This window comes from Dunckerocampus dactyliophorus, chromosome 11 (genome assembly GCF_027744805.1).
Source record: "Dunckerocampus dactyliophorus isolate RoL2022-P2 chromosome 11, RoL_Ddac_1.1, whole genome shotgun sequence".
Taxonomy (NCBI): Eukaryota; Metazoa; Chordata; class Actinopteri; order Syngnathiformes; family Syngnathidae; genus Dunckerocampus; species Dunckerocampus dactyliophorus.
Window position 1 is genome coordinate 624,530 of NC_072829.1, and position 22,971 is coordinate 647,500.

General features: G+C 43.2%; 1 protein-coding gene across 3 annotated transcripts in view; it reads right to left on the reverse strand.

Moving 5' to 3' along the window:
• Window positions 1–22,971, reverse strand: part of fgf13a (fibroblast growth factor 13a) — a 126,203-nt gene that overhangs the window by 92,339 nt on the left and 10,893 nt on the right. The window contains exon 1 of one of the 3 annotated variants that reach the window (XM_054792405.1): window positions 3,350–3,367. The exons of the other annotated variants lie outside the window; for them this stretch is intronic. The gene's annotated coding sequence lies outside the window, so the exon portion shown is untranslated. Of the gene's footprint in view, window positions 1–3,349; window positions 3,368–22,971 lie in introns of those variants that run through there. 3 annotated transcript variants of the gene reach the window in all.

Here is a 22,971-nt window from a genome sequence, read left to right on the forward strand (position 1 = left end):
CTATTGTTTTGGAGTACTATTCAAGATTCAAGATTCAAGATTCAAGAGAGTTTTATTGTCATATGCATAGTAAAACTGGTGGTTCTGCTATGCAATGAAATTCTTATTCTGTTCATTCTCCCAAGAAAAGAAAGAAAACACAAGAAAGAATAAGAGCATAAGAAACATAAATACCAATAAATTAAACAACAACAACAGAAGAGACATTAATACAAATAAATAAATAAATAAATAAATAAAGTGCTATGAGTGTGTGCGTGTGTTGCGTGCGGCGTGTGTGAGTGCTTCGTTGAGAAGCCTGATGGCCTGTGGGTAAAAGCTGTTTGCCAGCCTTGTGGTCCTGGACTTCAAACTCCTGTAGCGTCTGCCTGACGGTAGGAGTGTGAATAATGAGTGTTGTGGATGTGTGCCGTCCTTGATGAGGACAGCACACATCCACTACCACTATCACACTTGGAAGGAACATGCTGGGTCCCTCAGCGACGGACTGCCCTGCAGAAGAAGGAGCGCGGACGCCTCCATGAAATATGTGCATATATAACGTGTCATGGCCATGAAAACATGTTTTTATTCTATTGTCAAAATGTTGTCATGTTGCATGTGGTGATGTCCGTGAGCGGAGGTGGATGAGCTGTCCGCCCGAGCAACACATGAAACCACCGATCGCTGTTCAAAACTGCACGTCGGATATTTTCAACGTGTCCGAAGTTTGTAATGGCTAGCTTAAAAAACACATTTAACAAAGTCAAAAACATACGCCTTCACTTTTCAGACGGAATTGTGAAACGGGGGACTGGGACAGAGCCAAAGTGTTCACACTGGTATTTTTGCCAAAGGCTGTGCAGTCAAAACGGCGTATGCATAAAGTAAGGACGTGATTGGACACGATGAAAGCTTGCTGGGGAAAGAGCTGATGGAAAGTGTTTGGGAAAGTGACACACTACACCCTGTTCATAACCTAATACCCTTCTAGGACTTTACAAAAAGTGAAATGGCCCCCGATAGAAAAAAAAGGTTCCCCAGGCCTTCTTTATCACCCAATTACAAGCAATGTTTGTCATTATTCCGCCCTGACAACCCCGCCAGATGCAGCCAGCCCTGTAAAACTTCTGGCTGAGTATATTATGGGCTCGTTGGGCACCAAAGCCATGTCAAAACTTGACAAGGTGATTTATAAGTATTGCTGAGGCAGGAAGCCGAGCATTTGAGCAGAGTTGGAGAAGCAAAGTAGACAGGCAGAAAGATTTAAAGCTGTTCTGAAAAATATACTAGACTGACTGCCTGACTAGATCACGGTTCAAATGTGGAACCCTCACTATATCAGTGCTTTTTAAAGGAATCATTCAAGGAAAAGTGCACTTTTTAGTGAATTTGCCCATCATCCACAATCCTTATGTGACACATGAACACACAGCTGTCTCTTTTCTGTGCCTTCTAAACATATAAAAACAGATAAAAAGATGCAGCTAAGAATGCAGGCAATGGGACACACTTATTCCGCCTCCAAAAAGCACCAACCAGGCTCCATGTCCATAGTGTGAGCTGCATATGATCCACATTGTTATTATCATTGATATTGACATTGCTACGCCCAAGAACTACATTACTGGCGTAGTGACACCTCGCCACACCACACAGGCTAGCCACTAGCCAGCTAGCTAGCAGCTTCACAACACACTAGCCAAAGGTAACGCTACATATTGGAGCTGCCGCCACTGCTGCTGTGTTGTTGTTTTTGATGCTAGGTGTAGCGTTCCTTTCTATGTTGCTATGTGACATCAATGCACCCAGGAAGGACGTTCCCAAAATGCTACAAGTATTCCATGTTATGATGAATGTAGCTGATACTACACGCTCACAGCACGGATAGAAAACCACTACACCTTGTTGGACGTGCTTTCATAGCGGCCTTTCTTTTTATCTGTTTTTATATCTTTAGAAGGGACGGAAAAGAGAAAGTCGTGTGTTCATGTGTCACATAAGGATTGTGGAGGATCGACAAAATTCCACAAAAAGTGCACATTACCTTTAATTAATAAATGATGGCCGTTTGGTGGTTGACTATGGCCGATCATGTGACAACAAATATTGAAAGTTCTGTGCAGCATTGTGGTCACTAGGCATCAGTAATGTGATGAGACATGACCTTCCATGACATTACCTTCCACGCTGCATGGAGACTGGCTGCTGAGCCAGCAGAGCCCAGCTGACATGCCATGGCTGAGATGGAGTGAAAAAAAGGTTCTCTTCACATTCTGTGTGGAAGTGGTAAGTCTCTCTTCCCCACTCAATTGCAATTGTGCAATTACAATTAGTTGGCTTCATAAGCCCAGCGTGGGCACATGGATGGTGCTGGTTCATTGCCTCTGATCTCCTCACCTGAGCTGCCACCTAAACGCTTTCTTTACTTGTTGCTACTGGCCAAGACTCCCCAGTTGTGTTTTTCAACAAGCCTTTCGCTTTGTGGCTCTTCGTTGCTGTATCCTGCACTACCGTGAGTACCTGCACGATGATCGTGCTTAACAAAAGCACTTTTGATCGCACGCTGCATCTGGTTCTACCTACCGGGGGCCAGCATTCAACAGCCACACCCCAAATCCTAACAGGTAGCTTGCTATGCTCTAATGTCCCTGCAGTGATAGCGACGTAAACAAAGAATAATAAGAGTGTAAAGGTGACTATAGAAGTGTTATTTCATGTCTACCAGGCTCTAATCATGATAAAACCTGGATTTGGAAAGTCATAACTACCAAAATATTCAGCTTATTGAATCCTACTTTGTGGAAATTCACTGGAACAAGTGCACCGCCGTGAAGGAGGGATGGCTATGCTGGCTGTAGCACAACTGGGATGATACTACAGGTGACGACGACCATGGTATCAGCAAATGGAGATGACTTGAAAGCAGACATGGCAGCAAGCTTCAGACTATCCACAGACGCCTATAAGGCACCTGGTAGCAAGAAGCAGCCCCTGCATCGCGTCCACCGATATCTGCCGTCCTTCTTCTTCCATCTTCCCTTTTTTATCCCAACCTTCAATCAGCAGGCGGGGGGCACGACTCGACCACTCATTAGCCGGCTGCGGCGGCGGGGTTGGCGCGGATCGCTTTGCAAAGACAAACAGCTCAATTAAAGGCTGCGTCACTGTAATAAGTTCAGGGGAAAATAGTTTTGAAAGGAGGGGTGGGGGCGGAAAACCATACCAATCACCAACGCCGCAATGACGTCCAGAGCTGCATTTGTATTCGTGTTAACGAGGCGATATGTCACTGGATGGTTGGTATTGTGTTGTCCTTATGCTTGCATCCATCTCCAGCAGCAGGAACACATCCAGCCAACACACTCACCGTCCACTGGGACCTGGGCTGGCATCATGTCCCCATAAGATGTCATGTCAGTCCAACTCATTCCTTCCACAAAGCCTACAATGTGAACGCAAAACATGTTTTAATCCTTGCAAACGATAGTTTGACCCGCAGGAAACAATTCCAAACACATGCAAATAATGAATGAAAGGCATGAAAGGACATTTGAAGGTACTTTTACGTTCATTGGAGACGTGCTTGTTGACTTGACTCTTCCCAAAGACACGACGTGGCAGCGAGATCAGCTGCTTCCTCTTCAACACCCCCTTCCTGTTTTGCCATGAGTGGTTTAACAGTTGGACATTTTTGTCCATTTTATAGGCAGGGTTTCTAGGCGCAGTCGGGGCGTTGGGGGGTTCTGGTTTGGTGGCCGCAGGATTGGGTCTCAGCTTCTGCAGATGATGTGGTCCTGCTGGCTTCATCAGCCGTGACCTTCAACTCTCACTGGAGGCGAGTGTGAAGCGGCTGTGATGACAATCAGCACCCCCAAGTCCGAGTCCATGGTTCTCACCCGGAAAAGGGTGGCGTGCCATCTCCGGGTCAGGGATGAGATCCTGCCCCAAGGGGAGGAGCTTAAGTACCTTGGGACTCATGGGTGAGGGAAGGATGGAACGTGACATGGACAGGTGATCGGTGACTCTGCATGGGTCCGTTGTGGTGAGGAGGGAGCTGAGCCCAAAGGCGAAGCTCTCAGTTTAGCAGTGGATCTACGTTCCCACCCCCACCTGTGGTCATGAGATTTGGGCCCACAGGACAAGATGGCGGGTACAAGCGGCCCAAATGAGTTTTCATGGATGGACCTCAGCAACCCAAAATGGAGCCAAAGAAGGTTGCGAGTGGCAGCGTATATTTATACTAAGGTGAGAAACACTTTTCACTTTTGAATTGTGATCAATCACATTTAGTCCCTAGTTAACTCATAATTAATTGCAATTAATGGCAGATAGAAAGAAGTTTTGATCTATTAGTGATATGCTAACTGAGGCTCCTCTGTATATTGTCAACGTGTGACCGTGATGGATGTGCCCGCATGCTGATCCATACCATCAAGCCAGCGTGTGTGTGTGTGTGTGTGTGTATGTGTGTGTGTGTGTGTTCAGACTGTTAGGTGCCAATGAAGTACAACGGAGAGCAACCAGCACACATGCCAGGTGTGTTGGTGGTTGTTTGCTACGCAGTTGAAGACAATTTTCTTGAAGAAGAGAATGAGGGCATCAAGACAAGTGTGACCTTCCACCTCGTGCTCCTGTTCGTTGCCCTGCCTTCTCCTGGCTGTACTCTTACTTTTCAGACGCTCTCTCTCCGGCTGGAGGCGGGACTACGGGGCACACCTGCAGCTGATTGGCTCCAGCACATTGAAGCAGATGGACTGCACCTGCAGGGAGACGCTGGACTCTTCTTTCGCTGCTCACATGTAAGGATTTCTATCTGTTGAAACTTTGGACATTAGCCGTAGTAGCTTTACTCCTGCGTGCTCAACAAGTTCTGCTCCAGCATCTCCCGGAAGGTACGCCCGCCTGCCGTTCAATAAGCGCAAACGTGAGTCTCAACTTGCACTGCTGTGAAGCTGAGCATGAGCCCCTCCCTTTGGGAAACAGGGTGACGTGGCAGCCGTGTAGAAGCAAGTACCAAAAGCGTGCTTTTGGTATAGATACTATAGATAGATACTATAGATAGATACTATACATAGATACTATACATAGATAGTATAGATAGATACTATACATAGATACTATACATAGATACTATACAGTTGATACTATAGATAGATACTATAAATAGATACTATAGATAGATACAGTAGATACTATAGATAGATACTATAGATAGATACAGTAGATAGATACAGTAGATACTATAGATAGATACTATAGATAGATACTGTAGATACTATAGATAAATACTGTAGATAGATACTGTAGATACTATAGATAGATACTGTAGATAGATACAGTAGATACTATAGATAGATACTATAGATAGATACTGTAGATAGATACAGTAGAAACTATAGATAGATACTGTATATACTATAGATAGATACTATAGATAGATACTGTATATACTATAGATAGATACTATAGATAGATACTGTATATACTATAGATAGATACTGTAGATAGATACAGTAGAAACTATAGATAGATACTGTATATACTATAGATAGATACTATAGATAGATACTATAGATAGATACTATAGATAGATACAGTAGATACTTGATTCATCTTCTACAGAACAATCTTGTGGGTCACCACAATGTGTTCATTCTATGGCAGGACAAATGTGATGTTACACATATCGATATCATATAATTGAGGGTTGGACAATATCGGACATCCCTAGTTATGTTGTGTTGTGTTGTGCTGTGCTGTGCTGTGTTGTGTTGTGTTGTGTTGTGTTGTGTTGTGCTGTGCTGTGCTGTGCTGTGCTGTGCTGTGCTGTGCTGTGCTGTGCTGTGTTGTGTTGTGTTGTGTTGTGTTGTGTTGTGCTGTGCTGTGCTGTGCTGTGTTGTGTTGTGTTGTGTTGTGTTGTGTTGTGCTGTGCTGTGCTGTGCTGTGCTGTGTTGTGTTGTGTTGTGCTGTGCTGTGCTGTGCTGTGCTGTGTTGTGCTGTGTTGTGTTGTGTTGTGTTGTGTTGTGCTGACGTTATGTTCTGTTATCTTACATGAATAACGTTGCTGTAAATGCACGGGTGACTCCGTCTTCCCCAATGCCAAGCGTGGGCATTAGAGTTTGGTGAAGATGTTCTGGCCATGTGTGCAGAGGCTGACGTCCCATTAGACAAGTTAGCCAGTCTGCATCCATTTCTCAAATACTGGGCTCCATTGGCCAATGATGTACTACATTTAGAAATGGAAGGACTTTTGCATTTCCTCACTCACCCAAACAACACACACTCTATGCTGGGAACATAAGTGGAAAAGGTGCTGAAGGGTTGACCATTTCTATCATGTCCTATACGGGACAAGCTGTCCAAATAGGAGCAAATGCTAAAAACAGAGTCTCATGTTCAGGCTTTCGTGGTATGTTGTTTTTCTGAGCGAGGATGACCATCATAAATCACCGTGATGCATTTCAGGAAGCGCTGCGGTCCCTGTCCTCATCATCCAGCTGTCTCCCCCCGCTGGCGGCGAGATTTACGCCGAGCACGTTTTTCTACGGCATCTCTCATTCATTTGTGTTGCACCATCTGCCCGTAATTATTGCCAGATTATTAAGGTTGGGGCTAACGAGTCGCGATGCCGCATGTAATAACGTGAAAAATGGAACTGTATTTACATGATGATGGTTTATTATTGCTTTTGCAGCTTTCACTGGTGGAGAAATAAGGTCATGAAAAGGTCATATAAATGTAGAAAAATAAGACAATGTCAAGTAAAAGCCTTTATGAAACTTGTGTGAAAGGGCCGTGCTCTGCTGATGAGTTATGATGCTGTGAACGGAGCTAAAAACAATTGAAAGACGCTGCTCGCATGATTTCTCCTAATTAATGGAGGTTTTTGTTCCTGTCAAGGTGTTTATTGTTCTGATCAGCGCTGGAGGGAATACATTTGCAGCTTCATGTAAATATATTCAATAAGCGTGCTCCAAGAAGAGCATCTCAATGACGCGTCATGCAACTTATCTTTCTTAATAACATGCGTCACCCTTCACTGCTTTGCGTGTGTGCGTGTGTGTGTACATCACGTCAACGGTTGTCCTACGTGTAACGCTGCATGTGGTCATGTGGTGCTGATACATCGTGTTGAAGTACCGTAGTACATTATGGTCTCAGTCATGGTTTACACCTCCTTAACATGTCTGGAAAGGAGGAAGAAACACATTATGGAAGAAACGTAGCAGAAGAGATTTGATATTATGGCAAACTATTACATTATATCACACTATGTTATGTTTATATTAGGCTATGCTATCTTGTGTTATGCTATGTTAGGTTATGCTATGTTGTGTTATGTTATGTTATGCTATGCTATCTTATGTTATGCTATGCTACTTTATACTATTTTATGTTATATGTTTATTTTAGTTGTGTTATTATATGTTGTTATATTATGCTATGTTATGCTATGCTATCTTCTGCTATGTTATGTTATAATGATACATGATCATTTTGAAGGTTTCACTCCAAAAAGTAATTAGCAGAAATCTTGAAATTACTTGTGAAATATATATATACCTTTTTTAAAAATAAAAATTATAAGAGTCATATCCTATCCTTAAAATGTCCTTAAAATGTCAAAAATATTTCATACAAAAAGTACATCAACCAGTGTGAAACAAACATATTTTTGATGACTTAAAAAATGCTTCACTATTTTACCCTTTTGAGTTGAAATTTCTGGCAGAAAGAATAATGTTGCTCAAAGAGAAATGAGTAGAAAACAGTCTTCAGAACAAAAGCTCTTAAGAGAAGTGGAAGAAGGTTTCAAGTTAACAAATGATCACCTAAAAAAGTGTTTTTGTGGTCAAATAAAATACTTTCAGTATATAAAATTTGGAGCACATCCTTGTGGAAGCTTGTGCAAAACAAAGTCCCTATAAAAGCAAAAATAGCAGTTGAATTGATCGCCTATTTTAGTGATTTCCAGACAGTTGTTTGTTTTCATGGAAATGTAACACTTTAATTTGAAAGCATGACAAATTAAATGGCAAAATCAAGTATTTACAGCGCATGTGTGTGGAGTTTCATGCCAACATCATCTCCTGACACAAGAGCAGTTTCAGTGGCCGATTACTATCACTGTCATTATTATGTATGTATTATTGCACTACAAATTTGAAGTGATCTGTTCTGTATTTATTTATTACTTTTTATATTCTTTTCTTATTTTTCCTATCTCTCATGTCTTGCCTTGGTGGTTTTATTTTGTTATTGAGTGATTAAGCTCATGATATTTTTGCAGAGCTGCTGGAAATGTGACTCTCTTGGAGATGATTAAGTATCCATCCATCCATCCATCCATCCATCCATCCACCCAAGATATTTTCTTATTTCTAGTCCAGTTTCGCGTGTTCTTATTGGACAAGTTGGCTTTTCGTTGCATAGTTTCTGCTGCAAGGTTACACAGGCAAAGTATCTGGTGAGCTTTTGTGCGTTTGATGTGTTGCCATGAAGTTTAACGAAGGAAGCTGCTGAGCCCGTGCTCCGTCTCACACACGAGCATGTTTCCTTCAGTCCCAGCACTGGTCAGGGGGCTGCAGCGGGCAGGGTCAGAGGGTGTCTAGCCTGCAAGGTAACAGAGAGGAAGGCTCTCCGGCAAGACTGCGTGTGTTTGTGTGCATCGTGCGGGTGAGTGGGCACGTCTGTGATGCTGCAGCCAAGGCAGGATGGACCTGCAGCCAAAGACAAGAGGACCGGTAGAGCAAGTCACACTGAGACCGAGTAGCCATCTGTCCCTCAAAGCTTTACAGCATGGAGCCATGAGCAGCCACTCACCCACACAAATTCACACATGCACACACACACACACACACACACACACACACACACACACACACACACACACACACACACACACACACACACACTGTTGAACACTGAACAGTTTCACAGCAGTCAGCAGCCCCCCTTCCTTGACAGTCCATGAGTGAACACATTTACAATGTGAAATCAATATTTCTGCCTATTTTTACGCAGATGTTTGTCAGTCTCGCACTCATGTGTGTGTGTGTGTGGGGGGGGGGGGGGGGGGGGGGGGGGGGAGTGAGTGTGTGTGTGTGTGTGTGTGTGTGTGTGAGTGTGTGTGTGTGCATGTGCGTGCGTGGTGTTCACGCACTGCAGACATTTTCCATCTTCATCAAATAAACGCATGCTGCATGTCGCTGGATGAGACATTCATCTTCTCTTTGTCTCATCAAACACGAGCCATAATCTTATTATTGGAGAGCGCTTGATGAATTGAAGCCCTTTGAGAAAAGATGTGAGCGACAGGAGAAGGAGAAAATAGCCCAAAATGTAAAATGACATACAGTCAGCTCACGTTGAGCAGCTGCTAAGACTTCAACGATGTTCTCTTATTTAACACCAAGCATGAATAAATGTATTTATTTATTCACCATACAATGTTTCTCTTCCTTTTTTTACACCAATGTTTATTTATTTATTTACTTATTTATTTATTTATTTATTTATTTATGAATGGATACTTCTGATCGAAATGTTAAGAGCAGCTTAAAAATGTCCAGAATGTGCTGCACTGTCGCACTGTTGGATCTTAAGGAGGTTCTAAGGAGAGCTTCAAAAGGCAAAAAGAACAAATGGAGGAGACAAACAAAGAAGCATCAAAGTGAAATAGGCTGTTCATCCGCTGATCAAAAGCTGAAGACCATAGCTCAGAAAAACCCAAACACCCCCAAACTAGAAATAAAATGTTGCAATAGCTGCACAGTTCTTGTTGATGAGGTGAAACATGGCTGTGGTCGTGCTTGATGCCAGTGTTTCCAGGAGGCTAGTGGGAATGTTGCTCCAGGTGCTGAAGATGGCTTCACTGTCTGGAACTCATGTCCACTTTTGTAAATCCAGCCCCAAATGTTGGGGATGGTCCAAAGGATGCTCCAAAAGAGTGAAGTGCAGCGTTGTCCTGTTGAAAAGGCCAGTCATTACCACACAGACGAGGGCCTTCAGTCATGAGGGATGCAACATCTCCACATAGCCAGCTGCCGTTTGACGCCCCTGCACGACCTGAAGCTCCATTGTTCCACTGAAGGATCATGATGGTGGAAAACATCTCAGGTTGTCATGCCAGTAACGTTGGAAGCCATCAGGACCGTCAAGGGAGAATCAAACCTTCTTCCACCTTTCAATGTCCCATGTTTGGTGCTCTCCTGCAAATTCCAACCTTGAAGGACACGAGGCCTTTGAAGACGCTGTTTCTTCTCTGGCAGATGACGTCTGATGGTTATCGGACTGCACTCGGCACCAGTAACAACCTCCATTTGGACCGAGGATGGTCCCGTGTCCTGTTGGACAGCCAATGGGATCCTCCGGCTCATTTTTTTGGGTCTACCGCTTGACTTTTTTGTTCAGCCTCAGGATGTTTTTGTTCAGTTGAAATGAGTGTCTTACTGCGTCCAACCTCAGCAGCAATGGTGGCTGCCAGAGAGAGGCCTTGCTTATGCAGCTCAACAATCAAAGACAGAAAGCTTTGTTGCCTTTGCCATCAAGAGATGATGACAGAGTGAATACCTGACACTACATCACATTCATCAAGTCACATCGATCTATTGTTAGATGATGTTAATGTTTTTTTTACTGATCATTTATTTGAACACTTTCTTCCCTTGTCTTTCATTGTCTACTCCTTTCATTCAGTATTCAAGTAATAGTAGTAATAAGTAATAGTAATCATTTCTTCACCTTCTGTGTTTAACTATGAGCAGGTGCTGAGGCATGAAATAAGCGCCGCTTCTTCCTGCTACTTTTCGAGCCATTGAAGTGTAGCATTCCTCAGTGTAACGTGTTACGCATGTTCCAAATAAATAAATAAAAGCATTACCGTTACTAATATGGATTACTTTCCACCCTGACAAGGATGGAGGGATGTTATTTCATGGCTGTGATGACTAATTGTGGCACAAGTGTGAGGACAACCTACACACATTCTGCTCATAAAATGATACAAAAAACTAATATAGTCACTAGAAAAGATAACACATTTTAAACGAGGGGTGGGGAAGCCCTGGGGCCCTAATAAGACAAAAACACATAAGACTGAGCAATGTTTCCCCTCATATATCAAGAGAAACGTACTCTACTGTACTCTACTGTACTGTACTCTACTCTACTGTACTGTACTCTACTCTACTCTACTGTACTGTACTCTACTGTACTGTACTCTACTGTAGTGTAGTGTACTGTAGTGTACGCTACTATACTGTACTGTACTGTAGTCTACTCTACTATACTGTACTGTACTGTAGTCTACTCTACTGTAGTGTACTGTACTGTACTGTACTCTACTGTAGTGTAGTGTACTGTAGTGTAGTGTACTGTAGTGTACTCTACTGTAGTGTAGTGTAGTGTACTGTAGTGTAGTGTACTGTAGTGTACTCTACTGTACTGTACTGTACTCTACTGTAGTGTAGTGTACTGTAGTGTAGTGTACTGTAGTGTACTCTACTGTAGTGTAGTGTAGTGTACTGTAGTGTAGTGTACTGTAGTGTACTCTACTGTACTGTACTGTACTCTACTGTAGTGTAGTGTACTGTAGTGTACTCTACTGTACTGTACTGTACTCTACTGTAGTGTAGTGTACTGTAGTGTACTCTACTATACTGTACTGTACTGTAGTCTACTCTACTGTAGTGTACTGTACTGTAGTGTACTCTACTGTAGTGTAGTGTACTGTAGTGTACTCCACTGTAGTGTAGTGTAGTGTACTGTAGTGTACTGTAGTGTACTCTACTGTAGTGTAGTGTACTGTAGTGTACTGTAGTGGAGTGTAAGGTCTTCCCTCCACCAAGGCTGTGATTTTTGTGGAAATACTGCAGGTGTGTGTGGCATCTCATTATCTTGTATTATTCATGCTGCTAGGTGAATATTACATTTCAAGTGCATTAAGACAGACGGGGGCAGGATTGCACAACGTGACGGCGTGGCGTGTTCCACTGTACGTCAGTGCAGGGACAAGGTGAAAGAAAAGGTGAAAAAAGCCTGCCAGCATCACAGACAACTTTGGATTTCACCAATGGACTATCATTATCATTTGGAAAAAAAGCTCATATGTTTGTGTGCAGAACGCAGGTCTCAGAACTTGAGATAACACCACAGGCCCAAAATAGGATCACATGTTTACATTTTGACTAAATGATTTAGTCATGTCACGATAATACATTTTGCTGGGTGATAATTGTCCCACAAATGATTGCTGATAAACAATATCATCGTCACCATTAAGGCAGCTTGTACATCGTATCGAGCGTTTGCAGCATTTCTTGAAATGCTGGCTTGTCAACCACATTAAAGAGCAGCACTTCTTTTTGCGATGACTTTTACGCTGTTCGGTTTGTATTTACTTTCCCAACCAAACGTCTCAGTGAGTGTTGACTGTCACAACGAAAGCTCTGCTGTATTTGGGTTAACTGGGTTGGGGGGCATACAGTATGTTTGATGCAACTTGGTATGTTGCTACCACTTTCAAACAAATTGGGCATCCTGGGTGGTTCGTGTTGAAGGGGTCGACTTGCTCATTATTAATACTTGGCTTGGCAAACATCTGTTTCCCTCGTAATGTTACCTTGCAGTGCTTCTGACGAGGCGCCACTCTTTTGCCATGTGTACTCGTATGCTAGCGACCCCTTCTCCCCCACAGAGACAAAGCAATTGTATGACTGACAAGAGGTCTCACTCTGTTCTCAGTTGTTCTGTGAAGTGTGTAAGTAGGCCTGTAATGACAACAACATTGTTCTCCAAATAAACGATACTATTGTCAACATCATGTTGGGACCATTTCTCCATGAACGTAAGAATAACATGTGGCGTAATAACGTGAGTACATCGTATCAAAAGCAACTTGAACTGCTTCCATTCAGGCTCCGTAAGAGAGGAGTTTCCAAGTGTTCTCGCCAACTTTTGCCGGTGTTTTAGGCCGCTGACATGTTTATTTCAGGAGGGGCCGGTTAGCATTTGTGACGAGATTCCGCCACAAATGAATGTAGGTGCGGAACCAATGAGTGAACCCTCCCTCCTGTTTGGGGGCGAGAGACGAGGAAAACAGCCACAGATGCGCATGGCAATGTATGGAGGCCTGCAAAATGATCCACCTCATCTATTGTGATTCATTGATTTATTTATCTCGAGAAATCTTGTCACGTTTTAATCTTGCAAGATCTTGTGACACCACTACTATGTTTGGATGTACATTGAGACAAATTCCCTCATTTACACGTTAATGTCTGCCGTCAGTTAAAGATTTGCATCAGCACTTGTCTCACTGTCAAAGTACACAAATGAGAAAGGTCACAAGTAATGAATCAATATTAAGGCCATCAATGGCGTGTCTCTCTACAAATCAGATATACTGTAGATACGGATCAAGGAAAGCCCTCTCCATCTTCTTCAGCGATAGAACTATCTTGACGTCTCATCAGTCTAAGCTATCATGACATTTAAGCAGACGATAACCAGTCATTATTTTCAACGTAATGCAAGTTTCACTCTCAAACGGGAACATTCAAGCGAGACAAAGTGGTTGAATCGGAAGCCGCGGCATCGTAATTGTTGTTTCCACTCTGTCGCGATCGCATTATACGACCACACGGAAAGCAAGGAAGAGCGCATGAATAAATATGACACAGTCTGCAATTCACAACACACACTTGACAGAATTCTAATGTGAGATACGGACAAACAGCAGATGCCTTTGCTTCGGATTCAGTCAATTACTCAGAGATCTGCAAACACGCACACGCACACGCACACGCACACACACACGCACACACACACACACACACACACACACACTAAACACAAATCATGTGGAAAATGGCTGAGAGTTTATAATGTATTGTGAAAACACATTTCCCCAATAAAAATGATGATTAAAAAGAGACAAACAAATATGTTCCTGGGGATGTGTTCACGTTTTTATTCTGGAATGCTGGTCCAGAACAAAAATGACCCTTTTTTACTGACTAGCAGCACAAGATATAAATATAATTAAACAACTAGAATGGGGGGAAACAGAGCTAAAGGTACTGTGGAAAGAGAAAAAGCTTTAATGTTGACACTACAGAATGTCCACAGAAACCAAGTTGTCTTTTGTCTATTTTATTGTCGAATCTTGAAGTCACGACTGAAGGTAGGCCGACGTGAACGCGTCTAGCTAGGTGTGATAGAGATGAAACACGAGTAAGGGGTGAAGAGTTCACACAAAAATAATTGCATCAAAACAGAGCGAAAGTTCGTACGATGGACCACACTGAGATGCGCCTCTCAAACGGTCTGGATCTGCTTGTCGGGGGTTCGGGTGCTCGGGTATACACTTGGCACAATGAACTGTACCAGCAGAGCAAACACACCAGAGTTCCTTTTGAACAGAACCAATGCTCCCCGTCCTAATTTCACACCATAACCTTTCAGTAAAGCGGCAGCGCTTCCTCGTCATCGCGTGCAACCTTTTCATTCGGCCTCAAGCACGCTTCATCTTCTTTATGCTCGTCACTTCTGCTCTTATGGATTGCTGATACCTCGCTGGCTGCCAACTCCAGCTCTCGCTTTCGCTTTCTCTTCCTCTTCCTCTTCGTCCTTCGCTTTCTCCCCATCTCGCCGCCCCGTCACCCCTCACCCCCATACTGCAGGGTAGGCAGCGACCTGTCTTCCTTCATCACGCTGCAAACCATGTGATCGCTCACCACGGAGAATCTCTGATCTGACATGTGACAAAACAAAAAGTTTGTCATGGTGGGAAACGAAAACACTTTGACTGTGAGGATGAGAATGTATCTCCTTTTAACTTAACTACGAGCAGCACACGTCACTTCAAGATCCTGAAATAATTCCTCCTGTTTGTCTATCCTGTACTCTGCGTGCATGTGTGTGTGTGTGTGTGTGTGTGTGTGTGTGTGTGTGTGTGGTGTTATACAGTATATGTGCGTATACAGTTCCACCATACTGATGTCCCTAGGGGTTAGGGGTTAGGGGTTAGGGGTTAGGGGTTAGGGGTTCGGGGTTAGGGGTTAGGGTTAGCGGTAAGGGGTTAGCGGTAAGGGGTTAGGGGTTAGGGGTTAGGGGTTAGGGGTTAGGAGTTAGGATTTTAATCAAAAACTTTTCATCAAAAATTAGCAGGAAAATGTTGGTGCTTTGCTGGAGTCAAAAGGAATCTACTTCGTTGGCGAAAAAGGTGAAACTAGAAAAGCACTAGGAGGGGGCAGACCTCCACCAAGCGCCATAATTTCCCCCCCCCATATTGTGAGTCCCACCAAAATAATAATAATCCTACATAGTTTGGATCAGTCTTTGATGTTTTGTGGAACCTGTTGGAAACGTGTCCTGTATGTTTTTTTCCAAGTGCTCTGACCATTTTTTGTGGACTTCGATGCACAAATGCTGAAAATGGTCTCATCTCGCAATGTTAAAGAATCCAAAAAAAACCAAATTGAATCAGTTCTTCCATTAACCCAAACGCTTGTGCTTGGCGGAGGTAATACATCGAGGAAGCGAGGCAAACAAGAAGGATAGTGAGAATGGTGCTCCATTAGTGACGACAGTGCATGATATGTCTCCAAAACTAACACAAAAAGCACACTTTCTGTTATAAAAATTCCCTTGTCTTAGGAGGGAGACACACTATTCATTGTAGTACTACTGTAGTATCTCAGTGTATAACACTGGAAATGGAGCAGTCACTCCTATCCTCTCCAAACGCTGAGCCAAGTCAAGGCAGGTTGTTGGTACTTCTCCATGTAGCCAATCCCAAATTACATACATTGGGCCATGGCAAGACTAGAACTCCCAATTCTCAGGTCCCCTCCCACGTCCTTACAGACTAGACACTCCCACCCATCCCACTGTTACCCAGAAAACAAACACTGCCCTTTGGGTACGTTGTTTTTGTTTGCTTGTTTGTTTGTTTGTTTATTTGTGGTATTCCGACTGACTGATTCCATCTAAATTCTCAATTTGGAGAACTACTCAGCCTTCTGTGGAAGATGGTCTCAGAACCGGGATGGGTGTCAGAAGTGGGATCCACCAGTAGTCCAGTGTTAATTTGTGAAAGACGTCCATATGAAAACAGCCTTTTTTTTTCTTTTTTGTAGAAGTGTGTACAGGGGAGATGCACAATATGTTTTTTTTTTTAAACCAATACCGATACTGATAACTTTGTGTTTCTCAAGACCGATATGATACCGATAACTAATAACTTTTAATATCTGCTTTATTAATTTCATTTAACTGTAGTTTGTGCACACCTTTAGGTAAGAAGAACCAGAACAAATTAGGATTTGACCAACTGTACCTGTTGATTTGTCCACATGACTACTATCAGGAGAACCAGAGTATAGAGGGGGAGGAGCCACCTGCTGTGGCCCAGCAAGGTGCACTGTGTTTGGGCACACGATCCGAGCAGGCGGTGTGACATCACAGAGGTTTGTGGCAAACCTTTTGCACTTTTAAGGTAAGGTTTTTTGTGTGCTCCATGGTTTGTTTTGTTTCCCCTCATCGCAGAGCATTTGGTACAACATCCTTCCTCTTAAAGGGAATGTTTGTTTCCAAGTGAGCTCAGGAGACGTTACGCCAGGTCGTTAACATCACAGGCAGGAGAAAAACTGAGCACTTGATTTGATCACCCGCATGGTACGGGCAAACTCGCCTCGTTGGAGCGTTTTTTTAAATGATGGATCATCGGCGCTATTTTTAATCAGTATAGTGCACCTCTAGCTTACAGTATACAGCGACAGGAGCAATTATGTCGTTGTTTTCCAGAGCTTTGAGGCAACATTTCACCAGTTTTGTTTGTTTCCCAGTTAAGCATACCGTGATTGTGTTGTCTGTTGGGTTGTGTCTTTATTGTGTTATTTACTTATTTAGTTGCTAGCCATGTGATCCACATAAGGTGCCATGAAAAGCGCGGTATAAGTAGAAGGCACTACTAAAAACGCAAAGAGGTATTGCAACTGTGGATTATTAATGAAATAATCTCAAGAGTCAGAATCATCCCAACACTGAGATGGATGGATGGAGGATACAACAGTCCCACAGACATACACCTCTATCCCACCCCAGAGGACGGCTCATTTACAGCTGCTCTCCCGCCCTTTATCTTCTAATCAAGTGTGTCTTTCCATACGGAGGGTGTCTCTGGGGCTGCGAGCATGTGTTTGCGTGATGGCGTGGTTGCCGTGGCAGCATTTCATTATGTAAATGACGTCCCCCTGATGAGAGGCAGGCAGGCGCAGCCGTGATGTTCAGCCTTCTCCAGCCTCACTCAAATTGGCTTCAGGGACCAAGTGAAGGATTGCTGCTATATTTAGCAATCATCTCGACAATGCCTTTCATCTGCATTCTTTCGAATGTTCCCCATTTGAGAAAACGTGCACAGGAAAAAGGCACATGTCCATGTTTCAGGGTGGACATTTAATAGCTCTGGCTTGCACGTGCTGGGATTCCAACTTTGTGCAATTTCATCTTTCACCCTCTCTGCATTAGCCTTCCATCTTCTCTTCTTCTAGAATGACTTAGCTTTCCCTGCTGAATGGTGCTAATAGCGTCCTGCTATATATCATCTTCCGTGTTCCAATACAAAGAGCTCTGGCCTTTCTAGACATGAACTCGGACGTCAGTCTACTTTGGACCTATTTGTCTTTAAATTAGGTGCCATTCTACCTTTCTGTCCCGATGTCTGTGTCTCTGTACAGTCGTCACTCGCAATATCGACGTTCGACTAGCGCTCTCTCACTATATCGTGTTTATTCAAATAATAATTCCCTCATTGACTGCCAGCCATGTCCAGAGCAGACATACTGCCAGAGTTTTGGGGCATTTTGCTGAACTTTCAAGACCCACAGAATATTGAGTTTTAGGACTACATAAACATTGAAAGTATCTAAAGAAACTTTAGACTCTCTTCTTTCACCAGAAAAAAAAAGTTTGTTTCTAGCATTTTTGGGTCTTCAGATATCGGCGGTAGAACATAAGGTGCTTTCAGCAAAAACACCTGATTTTCACCAAAAAACAGAGAAAATGAGCTTTTTCTGCCGAGAAGCAAATTCAAGCAGAGTGACGGTGGGGTCTGCTGGATGTGGGGATGAATCCCCGCTGCTGACCCATCCAGACGGCAGCCACTTGTCACAGAAATTCACACACAAGATGAATTAGACTTTGATCTGTAGCTCCCGCCAAAAAAAGCAAAAGAGTTAGCCAATAAATGATGGCTGTTTGGTGGTTGACTATGGCCTATTATTAGTCAAAGAACATTGAAAGACAAGTTCTATGTAGTATTGTGGACACTGGGCATCAGGAATGTTATGAGACGTGACCTTAGATGACATTACCTTTCACGCTGCATGGAGCCCAGCCGACACGCCATGGCTGAGACGGACACGCCATGGCTGAGATCGAGTGCGGAAAAAAAGGTTCTCCTCTCATTCCGTGTGGAAGTGGAAAGTTTAGGAAGGTTTTGTCTACATTGTCCTCCTTCCCCACTCCGTTTGAAACACTTTCTTAGGTTTAGAATAAGGAAATTGGAGAGGCTAACTAGTTAGCATGCTAGCCTGCTATGCAGAGATCCCGTAGCCTGAGCCATGTGATGTAAACAAAGAATAATAGGAGTGTAAAGGTGACTATTGGGGTGTTATTTCATGCCTAGAGGGCTCTAATAATGTTAAAACCCATATTTCGAAAGTCATAAACAGGTTTTCTATGCTACAAAAATATTTAATTTATTAACATTCATTGATATTTCACAGAAATTAATTTATGTGGAACCAATTAACTGCAATAAACTTGGGATTACTGCATCGTGGTTTTTCAGAAAGTAATTAATTCATGATCACTTTCATGGTTGAATCGGTCTATTATTAGTAAAAAAAATCATATTTAAGCAAATTATACTTAGCATTTTCAAGCATACAAATGGCAAAATGAACAAAAATACAAATACAAGGCATTCTGATTGTGAATCTAGTACTGTATTCTACATTGGCCACTAGGTGTCAGTAATTGTTCGCTGGTTAGACTCGTCACTACGGTTCCCCAGGGAACACATTTACTGCGACACTGCTTGAGCAGGAGTTTGATTTATGCCTTACATGGTCTTTTTATCTTGTTCTGTCTACTATATTGGGTAATACGAGTGTAAAGCCATTTAAGCAGCAAGGAAGTACACGGGAAGTACACTGTCCAGAAAAACACAACAAGGAACTGCAAACATGTGAGTCTGTTATCTTATTTATGTCTAATATGTCTTATTTCCTCTGATTATGTCTACTACGTTGGGTAATAGGAGCGTAAAGGTGACTGTAGGGTTGTTATTTTATGTCTAAAGGGCTCTAATAATGTTAAAAACCATATTCAAAAAGACCATAAACAAGTTTTCTATGCCAGAACTATGAAAATATTCCATTTATTAATATTGGATCTTACATTCTGCCACTGGAGTCTGTAATTACTGGCCAGATAGCCTCTTATCCTGAATTTATGTCACCCCCACTCCTCAGCCATTAGACAACCAGAAGCTGGAACGAGCTGGCAGTCATTTCTGGCATCCTCTACGTATCAATCTGGAGACTGTGTCCACATGTCCGTCCTAATGAAGCACGCTCTTTGAGTGAGCGGCTCACAGATCGATGCAGTCGATGGTATTAACCTCCAGGGAGTGTGGCATCTCGCTGAAGGGAAAGGGCTCACTTAGGACCTTAATTAATGAACAGCCTTTCAAACTGCGTAGTCTTGGGTGCCGTTGCGTCTTCTTTATTGGTAAACTTTGTGGCGTCAACGCCTAAGGACTTATACGGGCACACTTACGCATTACGAGTACCACTACGGGCTTCTTTCAAGTTGTGATCACCAGTGTTGGAAGAACGTTAAAAAGTAAGAGCGTTACTAATGCCAGTACCGTCACAGACAGTGAAATGTGGTGTGTTATGATTGTAGCGTCCCGACAGAGCCTTTTTTTGCTTTTGTAAAACTTGACAAAGTCTGGAGTAATTCCCTCACTAATTCCTTTTACTTTTTTAGGAAAATAACTACTAACTACTACTACTATACTACTATACTACTATACTACGACTACTATAATGAATGACTGTTTTAGCAATAATAGCCAATGTTGGTGATTACAAAAATACCAGTGCTATGTCATTGACATCCAGATTGGGGATAAATAACAGGATGGGTGTCAGAAGTGGGATGTGGGAAGTGGGATTGTGAGGTTATTGGTGGATGCCCCAAAGGAGGATCAGGTGACCATTGTGCTCATTGGTGCGGTAGTCGGTGTACAGGTCTTTCACACATACAGACCCAGGTTCATAGTCTAAAAGTAGCAGAGGTGTCAGAAGTGGGATGGATAACCATGAGGCCAGCGGTGGGGATGGTTGCTTGAAGCACCTTGATGTGATAGTCTTCAAAGATAGGTAACACATTAGAATATGTCTGTCTGAGCATGGCTCTTTGGTTTTGTGGTCGAGGTTTTTCCAGGCTGAGGGTAGCTAAATATTGTGTCAGAAGTGGACTCCACTGTGCCACTGAGACTCCAATTGTCGGAAACGGGCATCTGTATTATACTTGATTCCGCCTCAAGAAGAGGAAGTTAGTGTAAAGTGCACGTCACTCCAATTTTAGTTGCCATTACTGTACCAAGGAGCCGAGCCATTCGGATTTGTGGTCAGTGTGCAGGTTTTCAACCCAACAGATCCAGGTTTGAATCCAGACTGAGGATACTACTGCTCAGCATTTTGTTGATCATGGTCTTAGAAGTGGGGTCGATGTCAGAAGTGGGATAGATGTCCTTTGGTGGCTTTACGGTGGCTTTTTTTTTCCGAATCAGAATGGCCTTTACTTGTCACTTGTACAGAGGTACAAGCGAAACTGCAATCGCCTGTCCGAACATATACAGTACATAGAGTGTGACCGGGGGGTAGACAGGACAGGATGACTGGGCGATAAAAGGGGGAGTTCCTATGGGCAAGTACAGCGTGGGAATGGCGAAAAACTATTTAGGCACAATTTAGGCACAAAGAAAAGTGGGGGGTAGGTGTTCCAGAGCAGGCTGTCAGCCAACCACAACAACTGCAGCCATATTTCGGTGCATATTTACAAGTATTTATATATACTTGTATATTTACAAGTAACTATAGTCCCCCCTTTGGTCATGTCGCCATTGTGGTTCTATTTATTGGCTAAAATGAGCATTCGCTTCGAAGTAATAACATTACCTGCTGGTTTTGCATCCGCGTAACAGTCTGCAAGATCCTGAGTTGAATCTGAATCTGGATGACACTAAAGTGGCGTCCACAGGGGACAACGTGAAGTCTTTGGGTGCGCATGACGCACAAATAGTGGCATAAGCCTGTATGAAAAAGAGCAGGTAATCCTTTTGAATGCCGTATCCTCCGCATGAGTGTGTTGAGAAGATCTGGCGGTGACTTCCTGGTGAACCTTGGCTGCAGAGTTTACAGCCTGGCAATCACTAATCCGCCTTCTAAGCAGAAACAATCATTCGCCCTGCAGAGGCCTCATGCCCAGTTTGACGCTGCCTCCCTGCCTTGCTCACTTCCAGCCTGTAACCCCTGTTTATTAGCCCCCGTCCTGCCTTATCGCCTCCCTTTCCGACTTTGCCTTAATCTCCTTTATAGTGTTCAGCAACTTTAATTAGTTCATGTCCAGAGCAACTATTAATCCCAGGCATGGTTTAGAATATGAAATCTAGCTGGCTGTACAAGCCTGGCACACAACAACGAGCATGAGACCTTGACTCCTAGGCCATGTGGGAATGTTTCCGCAGTGCCGTCACTGAACATCAATCTTGTCAATTTATCATTCCAACGTGACAACGCTTAAATTCCTTCCCAGTCCGGTGGAGGTGGGCTTCAGCAGCAACCTTGGGATTTAAGAATCACTTCAGTGACCTCCCCGTGCCCTCGCAGCCCACAATGGCACAACCTGGTCGTACCTCTAAAGCTGTCGCGCAGGAACAGACGCGATACAAAGAAAAGTAAAATTCTCTTGATTGCATTGGCTTTTGCAATAAATATTCTGAACTGAGGCAAATGTGATGAAATATGCTTAACTGGGTTACCAACTGGTCTGTAAGACAAACAACACTGCAGTCCGCTTCCAAGGGAGCAGATGATGGAGCCTTATTGCCGCTGCCAGTGTTGTTTGTGAACTTAATCACCTTCCATTAGAAGAAGAATAACTTATGTGACCTCACAGTAAGTCTTATTTCTTCCAACAACAGTTCACAGTTGCTCCTAAATCCAACTCACGTTCCTTTAAGACTTGAAGTGGTTCTCAGTTATTTGATCTCATGCCCCCACTGGGGGACAGAAATGGTTACTCTGACTGATTTGAAATACGATTGATTTGTTGTAGCGTTACCCCAGCATGCAAGACATGTTAACTGGTGTAGTATAACGTTTTTATCTCTCTTGTATGGAATGCATCAGACAGTGAAACCTTGGTACAGCTCGACCAAATGGAACTTGTACGATTTGGGTACTTCAGAAAACATAAGATAAGTGAGTGCCTTGTAGGAAAGAAATGATACAGTGGCCACGTTCAGGAGTAAACCATATAAGCCTCATATGATGCACAATATATGAAACATAAACTCAAGGTGACTGGAAGTTTGTTCTATTTCTTCTTCATATGGCCAAAAAGGGCCTTTATTATCCAAAAAAACAAAGTCAGTGAACAAACCAAACCCATAAGTCAAACCTGCCAACCAGGCTTCATTTCCATAGTGTGAGCTGCGTATGACCCACATTGTTATTATTATTGTTATTAGCATTGTTACACCCAACACTCCGTTACTGGCGTAGTGACACCTCGCCACACCACAGCGGCTAGCTACTAGCCGGCTAGCGACTAGCCTCACCGCCACTGCTGCTGTGTTGTTGTTTTTGATGCTAGGTGTAGCGTTCCTTTCTATGTTGCTATGTGACA